This window comes from Fukomys damarensis, unplaced genomic scaffold (genome assembly GCF_012274545.1).
Source record: "Fukomys damarensis isolate Sample0158 unplaced genomic scaffold, DMR_v1.0_HiC HiC_scaffold_1, whole genome shotgun sequence".
NCBI classification, from domain to species: Eukaryota; Metazoa; Chordata; class Mammalia; order Rodentia; family Bathyergidae; genus Fukomys; species Fukomys damarensis.
Window position 1 is genome coordinate 64,085,468 of NW_022900913.1, and position 8,775 is coordinate 64,094,242.

Sequence of the window (8,775 nt, forward strand, 5' to 3'; positions counted from 1 at the left end):
CTGACAAGATAAATCCATTCAAGAGAAGGTAGGAAAGAATCTATTTAAAAGCAAGCGCAGCTACATGTAACTCTAAAAGAGACCAGGATGATTTGTTCCCAGAATGATGCATGTTTGTAAGATGCACAGAATGCATTCATTGGTCACATGGCTGTGGGTAAGTGGTTGAGAAAACTGAGAAAAGATAAAGAATAGACTCATCTAAATAATAATGCAAGTGTGAATTTTCCATGAGCAACCCATAAAATCTCCAGCTCCCTGTGCAGACAGGGTGGAACAAGTGTCAGCAATCATGACCTGCAGAGAAAGGGGGCATGAGAAATGCCCAGGAGAGGTGATGACGTACAGACTTTTAAGAACAGAGCTATTTAATATAGTCATCTCTCAGTGTCAGTGAGGGATTAGGTTTGGGACTCCCTTCGGATACCAGGGTCTGAAGGTACTCAAGTCCTTCATATAAAGTGGTGTCGTATTGTGTCTAACCTACCCACATCCTCCTGTATCCTTCAAATCACCTCTAGATTACTTATCTTACCACATAGTGTAAGTACTACGTAAATAGTTACTGGACTGTATTTTTTTAGGGAGCAATGGTGAGAAAAACATCTCTACACACAAGTATTGTACAGGCAGGTTTTTTTTTTTTTTTCTGAATATTTTCCCATCTTGGTTGGTTGAAGCCAAGGATATGGAATTCCTGGGCATAGGGGAATGAATGTACTCAAGGTTACCTGGTTGGGTGTTCTGACACGCATTTCTTCCCATTGCCTTCCAACCAGCAGTAGAGGGGCAGAAATGTGCAGCTCGTAAGGATGTTTCTTGGAGCTAAAGGGAGCAAGTAAAACCATGGTGGCTGAGGACAGGGATGAGCACAGCATCTGTGTATGGCTCCACTGCTGCCACCCCTCAACAAACACAACACCTCTTTGTGTTTCCCTCCATTTATTATTTTTTATTAGTACAAGTTTGAAGTACTAATGGTTACATTTATAAAGAAGTTGGCACATGTATACAACACATCTTAATACTGTTTTTTGTTCTCTTTCCTCTTCTCTCGCCCTCCGTCTCTCAGTCCTCTTTCCTGTTGTAAAAGATCTATCTCCCTGCTTCCTATTATCTTTTTACTCTTTATATTTTGGGTATCTCATATAAATCATGCCATTTTTCAGCTTATATGCCTGCTTTTCTTTCACGTAACATTACGGTCTCCAGGTGCATCATTTTTCTACGTGTGACTCATTTATCCTTCTCTGTGGTAGAGTAAGTTGTGCTCCGCTGTGGTGTGTAAGTACCACATTTTCTTTATCTCTTCATCTGCTGGTGGGCACATAGGATGCTTCCACGACTTAGATATTATAAGGTGTGCTGCTATAAGCAAGAATATGCATGTATTACTGTAATAGGATGTCTTCAACTCTTAACGAAGATACATAAAAGGGGAATGGCTGAGTCAAATGGAATTTTTAGCTTTAGTATTTTGAGGAACTGCCACACTGATCTCCACAGAGGTTGTACTACTTTACATTCCTACCAAGAGTGTAGAAGGATTCATTTTTACCTAAAACCTTACCGGTATTTATTATAATTTGATTTCTTGATGATAGTCATTCTTTCTGAAATAAGATGGGATCTGCTTCGTTTTAATTTGCATTTCTCCTCTAATAATGAAAGATGTCAAACATGTTTTTCATGTACTTATTGGCCATTTGCACTTCTTTTTCTGAGAAGTGTTGATTCATTTTTGGTGCCCATTTTTGATTGGATTTTTTTGTTGGGAGGATCTAATTTTTTTGAGTTCTATAGGTAGTCTAGATATTATTCTTTTGCCTGAAGAATAGCTGGCAAATATTTTTTCCTGTTCTATAGGTTGTCTTTTTACACTGTTGCTTCTTTGCTGTGTAGTTTTTTAAATTGTGATGATCCTGTTTGTTGATTTTGATGTAAGTATATTCAAGGACTTTCCTTCACATTTAACATAAGGGAGTGCTTTTTAGAAATAGGGGAGAGAAAAGTGTGTCAAGGGAACAACGGATACTGGTTTGAAAGGTACTGGTTTGAATGTTTCTGGCACCACCTCTGATAAGGAAGGCTGATTTTTGGTAGCCCATGTTTAACACATCAGGTGTACCAGGATCTGCAGTCATCTGAACTAACCCTAATGTGAAATAGGAAGTAAAGGGCTAAAGGGAAAGTGGGAAGGGTGGGGGAAAGGTAATAAGGGGGAGGAAAAAAATATAAGAAAATGAAAAAATGGAAATAAAGTGTTTGTAAATGGGGAGGGGAGGAGGGGTGAAGGGAGGGCAGGGACAAAGGGAAAAATGAGAATCAAGACCTATCATGTAAAGGTACAGGATCCCAATAATGAATGTAACTGTATTGTATACCTAAATTGTACCAATAAACTCAATAAAAAGAAAAAAACAGAATTAAAAAAAAAACACATCATTGTGAGACCTTTGCAGTAATCTCATAAAATGGCCAGGTGCAGAGGCACACACCTGTAATCCCAGTACTTGGGAGGCTGAGGCAGGAGGATGCTGTGTGTTCAAGACCAGCCTGGGCTACATAGTGAGTTCCAGGTCAGTCTCAACTACATAGTGAGACTCTGTATCAGCCCCTCCCCTCAAAAAAGAATAATCTCATAAAATGTAAAATGTATAAAAATCACAGGAATAAAGCAATTTACAAAAATGCAGAATCTAATTTAGTAGATATAGGGCAAGACCTGAGATTTTACATTTCACATAAGACCCTGGGTAAGTTTTGGAGTATAAATTAAATAATATAGGCAAAAATAGCTCTCTATAAGACGTGTTTTACAAATACTAAGTATATTCCTTGTTTTTCAATAATTCAAATTCAGATAAGAGTAGTCTTATGATATTCTTCTCTATTTTGGAGAAACCATAATGATGCAATGATATTTATATACTCAGAAGATTCAAAAGATTGCACAACAATAAATACTATGCAACTATTCTCATTACCTCAGTAGGAAGCACTATACTGCTTTTTTTTGGGGGGGTACTAGGGATCAAACTGAGGACCTTGAACTTGTGAGGCAGATGCAGCCCCACTGAGCGAAATCCCACCCCCACTATATATATTTATCAGACAGTCCTCCTTCTTCCAACCTGTCAGTCTCTAGTGGCCACTAACCTGCATTCCATCACTGTAGTTTGCCTATTCTGGACATTTCTTATAAATGAAGTAAATAGATGTAGTCTTTTAAACCTGCCTTCTTTCATATTTTTTAATTTTAATTTTTAGCTGACACAGCATGGAGCTTTTTATGGGGTACCATATATATCCAATGGTTACTACTTCAAATAGTAGTAAGCGTACCTATACCTTCAAACAGTTATAATTTCCTTGTGGTGATAACATCCAAAATCATTTCTTTTAGTTTCTTTGAAATCATTATCTATGCTCACCCTAAAATATAATAGAACACAAGAGCTAATTTCTCCCAACTGTAGTTTAATGCCCTTTCAGCAAGCTTTTGTCATTCATCCTTCCCTTTCCACTACTCTTCCTCTAGATTCTAATAGCTATCATTCTAGGGTCAACTTCTACGAGATCCACTTCTTTAGATTTCATATATGAGAAGATCATACAGTCTGTCTTTCTGTTAACCTGCTTTCGTTCACTTGGTATAATATTATCAAGATTCATTCAAGATATAACATGTATCAGTATGGGGACAAATGAATGAAAATTCCTTTTTATGGAAGGAAATATTCCATAGTATGACTAGTCCATAGTTTGTCAGGTGATGCATATTTGGATTTGGAACATTACTTATAATGTTGTCATGAATACCTCTAGTAAGACTTGTTGGATGTATATTCCCATTTCTTTTATTGGGTAATTGAATGGCTATAAGTAGAGACACTAGGTCAAAAGGTAATTCTATGTTTAACTTATTGCGGAACTATTGGACTGTTTCCTAAAAGAACTGCACAATTACATTTGTCCCAGTATTTTCTTCATATTGGCATAATGTGGTTGTTTGAATTTTCCTTAATGAATGTTGAGCATCTTTTCATGTTTTAAATTTTATTTGTTTTACTTTTGGAAAAATTTGTTCAATTCTGCCATTTCATAAATGGTTTGTCTTTTTCTTGATTGTAAGAATTCTCTATGTAATCTGAATCTTACATTTTTATGAGGTGTATGATTTCCAATTATTTTTCAGTCATTCTCCTTTTTGAAGTTTATAGTGTCATTTAAAATTGTGTTGTACTATTTGATTTATGCGTCTATCCTTAATCTACTGACAGTGGTGAGTAATGTAACTGTGTAGTAAATTTTGAAATCAAAACATATGAGTCTTCTGACTTTTTTTTTTCTTTCTCAAGATTGTTTTTCATCTTCTCTATCCCTAGAATTTCCAAATTTTCAAATATATTTTAAGATCATCTTGTCACTTTCTGGGAAAAAAGAAAACAGCCGGCTTAGGTTTGGGTAAGGACTGCATTGACTGGGCCCACCAATTTGCCTTCTAAGCAGTATTTTTTTTTCCCCAAGACATCAGCGCAGAATTTCTGACAATGCTGTATTTTCAGTATAGTAGTAGTATATTTATATGACTTTTTTCTATTTATTTTTCACACTTTTGTGAAAGTGATTGTTTTGTAATATCATTCTGTACCTATTTCAATTGCAAGCATATAGAAAAAATGATTTTCCTATACTTATATTCTGCAACTTGGCTAACTTCATTTACTTGCTGTAAATATTTATTTATTGTGTGTGTATGTGTGTGTGTCTGTGTGTATCTGTGTGTGTATGTATGTTCTGTAGCATTTCCCATGTATGAAATAAGGAAATTAGGGCCTCTGCAAATTGGGTTTCTTGTTGCTGCTTATCTTTTCAAAGAATGAAACTTTTGCTTCACTCATGTTCTGTTGTTTTCTATTTTCTATTTCATTTATTTCCATTCTAACTTTTTTAGTGTCTTTCTTCTCTTTGCTCTGGATTTAATTTACTCTTTTCCTGTGCTTTAAGGATCACAATTAGATTATTTTAGATTTGCTTAATAGGCATTTTAACTACCTCACATGAATTTTATTGCTAATTTTATTTGCTAACTTTAAGATATTTTCTAATTTCTATGCGATTCATTCCTTATTTAGAAATGTGTTAATATTTCATTTTTGCATTGAATTTCACATTTGTTATTGCCTTATAATATAATTCCATTGTAATTGTGTAGTCCATAAGTTTACTGATATTTGTTTTATGGCCAAATAGTCTTATTCTGGTGAGCATTCCACACACCCCTGGGATGGAAATGTGCAGCATTCTGTTCTCACGAGTAGGCATCTCAGTACAGGTTTGTTATGTCTGCTTGGTTTCACTGCAGCTCAAGGCTTATGTTATGGGTTGTGAGTCATCTTAGATTTGTAAATTAATGTTTTTCATTAAATTTGTGGGAACTTTGGGCTATGATTTCTTTAAATATTATTTCCACCCCTTTTCTTTCTTTTCCTTTTAGGCAATCCTTTCATGCCAACATTGGAGTGCTTTCCAGGACTCTAAAATTCTGTTGACTTTTCTTCCTATGACAGTACACATACATGAAGTTCCTAGTTTTCAGTTTGCCTGAGACAGTGCCTGTGCCCCTTCTGGGTACACCCTGGACAGATGTTTGTTTTTGGGAGAGTTATATAGAGAGAGCAAAATAAAGGTGCCTGACACATTTATTGCTAAAATTGTGAAAATCAGTTTCTTTTTGTCTTATTGACATTTAAGCAGTGGGATTCTCATATTTTGCTTACCATCCAGTACACAGTTACATCAAGTTTTCATCAATACCATTAACTGGTTTAGTAATATATAGAATTTAAATATTTAAAATATATGGACAGTATTTTAACATTTTCAAATTATATCAATGTTTGTTTTCTGCTTTAAACTTCATAATTTTGGATCTAGGTAGGTAGTGCTTCCCACACTTTATGGACAAGATAACCAAGACATAGAGATTCTCATAAATGTATGAGATAAAGCAAGATATAAGACTAGGTTTTCTATTTATTTATGTATTCTCTATGGCCAGTATCCTGAGTCATATAAAGTATCAAGAATCTACGGGTCAAATTTCAACTTTCCTCATAGATTTTTGGAGACATACTTTCAAAATCCATTATGTATTCAATTCCTTTGCCTTGAAAAATGCCACAGGTCCCTTGGCTTACCTTAACCACAATACTTGCAACTCCAGTTTAAATACCTTGAGGGCAGTGACATAGGACACCCTGATTACTATAGTACCTTTTCCCAGGATGACCTTCTGAAGCCAGGCTTTCTGAGAAAACCCAGAATGACTCCATGATGTTCCATCTTTTGCTCTCACACACACATAAAATGATAATAATGATGGAATAAATTTTTGTAAAAGAAGAAATTGCCATTTTCCTGTAGGTAAGAGAACTGCTTGGAAATTTGGATGATGTAAGTTTGCCTGCAAGCTGTAAAGATCAAAGGCATCACTTTTTACCTGTTAGCCTCCTAGATGATAAGAGGGTGCCTTGCCACTTCAAAGAGTAACCAGAGCACAGTTTCCGGAAAGACTGCCCAATAGGTTTTTTTTGTACCAGAGATCGAACTCAGATTCTTGTGCTTGCAAGGCAGGTGGCGGAACCACTAAGCTAAATCCTCAGCCCCTGCCCAACAGTTTTTGAGTAAATGAGGCAGAGTTGCACACAGAGCTATCATGCAATACATTTTTAGATGGCTACAAATTTTAGTCTTCACCAAATTTTTCAGATGACTTCTAAATCTTTAGATTTTTAGATCCCTCTTGTAAATTTCTGAGTATGAATTAGGTAGTTTCTGTGAAAAAAGATACTCTATGTCACTATATAGACCTAGTTTTATTGTCTAGGTGTTAAACCAGTGCTCTCTCTTCTTGCTTAGAGATATATGTTGATGATTTCAGTGATCAAGAGGTAAAGGCATTTGGGATTCAAATTCTGGAAACCAATCATGCTTGCCTAAGGACTGTCTTACTGCTCAGACAGTTGCAGGGAGAAGTCAGGTGTGTGCTCTAGAGAACCATTAAGAATGTTAATTGTGAGTTTACTTCCTTAGGACTTCCAGAAAGAGCAAGGACAGAACTATGTGTGGGGTGGTAAATAATGTTTAATTATTTGCAAATCAGCCTTAAGGCAAGGCAGCAGCAACATCTCCTATTAGCTCTGTTTACCAGGGGAATACTTCCTAGCTAATTGGATATTTCTCAAGGAGATTATTTTTACCATTAGGTCATTCCAAAAATGATGATTCTTAGATTTTTTTGCCTAATATTTAAAACTTAAACTATAAATAGTGTTGCTTTGCTTTTTCATCTTATCCAGCAGTGTTACGGTGTCATGGTTTGGATCTAGATGTTCCTCCAAAGCCTCATGCGGTCAAAGGTGGCTTTTATAGAGGTGGCTGAATCTACAGTGTGTGATGCTGGAATTAAAGGTGTGGTTTCTAAACCAGTTCACTGATGGGTTTGCCACCGCTCTAATCCTGGCAGTCTGGATAAGATAAAAAGCACAGAAAGACACTGTTAAGGTCCCTTGTTGCTTTTGTTAGTGTATGGGTGCCCCTCTGCCATGTGTCACTCTGCCTTGGATACACCTGATTATGGACTGAAACCTCTACAAACTGAGCTGAAGAAACCTTTTCCTTTTAACTTTGGGTGTTGGATGTTTTCCTCTTGAATGAGAGAAAAGTAACTACACAAGAAGAATTATTTCCCTCTGTATTGATTCAGGGTCGTTGGGAAGATCTTCTAATCCTAGTTCCTGCTGGAGAGATTTTCTGATAAACATCCATCAGTAGTTCCATTGTCCCCCATTCCAAACTCCTCTTGACTGATCCTGAAGCTAAGTTGGCCCCCCTCCTGAAGTATAGTGGGTGCTATATGGCCTACTTTCTCAGGGGGTGAACATAAAACTTTTCAACTCTGTCCAATTCTTTTGGAAAAATAAGCACAAAGATTTTGCTCCTAGCATCTTTCAATTGTGTTTTGAATCTAATTATCACTGTTCAATGTCTAGTTTCTTCTAATTTATATACATAATTTAATTCTTATCACCTTTTTTGCTAGGTAATATACAAAGGCACACAAGTGCATACATAAACACACACACACACACACACTCCTAGCACAAGCATGTGTAAACACAATTATTGGTTAAATATATTAGTCAAATATTCCAAGAAAAAATATTCCAAGAATTCTATATTCAAGACAGATATACATTTTCATATTAATTTAAAACAATTACATATAAACAAAATATATGAAAAAATATATTTAAAAAATGCTCGAGAAAAACTACAAAAACCTTGACATAGTTTGTTTTTTATAAATTAGGTAGAGTTATATCCATAGTTTTAAAGGATTTACTGAGATATAATTTTGTAGCTTTTAAATTCTAAAATACCTATAACTTTCAGGCTATCAAGAATATGACGAATGTTTTGTCAAATTCAGATTTATGTTTCTATGGAGTTCCCTGTGGAATTCCTATGTTGTTTCATTGTTTTTCATGGGTATTAAAGATTTGGGATTTTATACTTCCCAAATAAGGAAAAAGAAAGCATGTAAGTATGGGGCAATTGCTGTTCTTATTTTTACTAATAATTATTAACTAATAATTACTAATAATTATAACACACACTCCAAAGCTCAAAAGAGAACCATAAAAGTATGTGTTGAGGTCTAGCTTTATCTGAGGTCTTAGAAAAAAAAAAATCTTTTTTTTTTTTTTT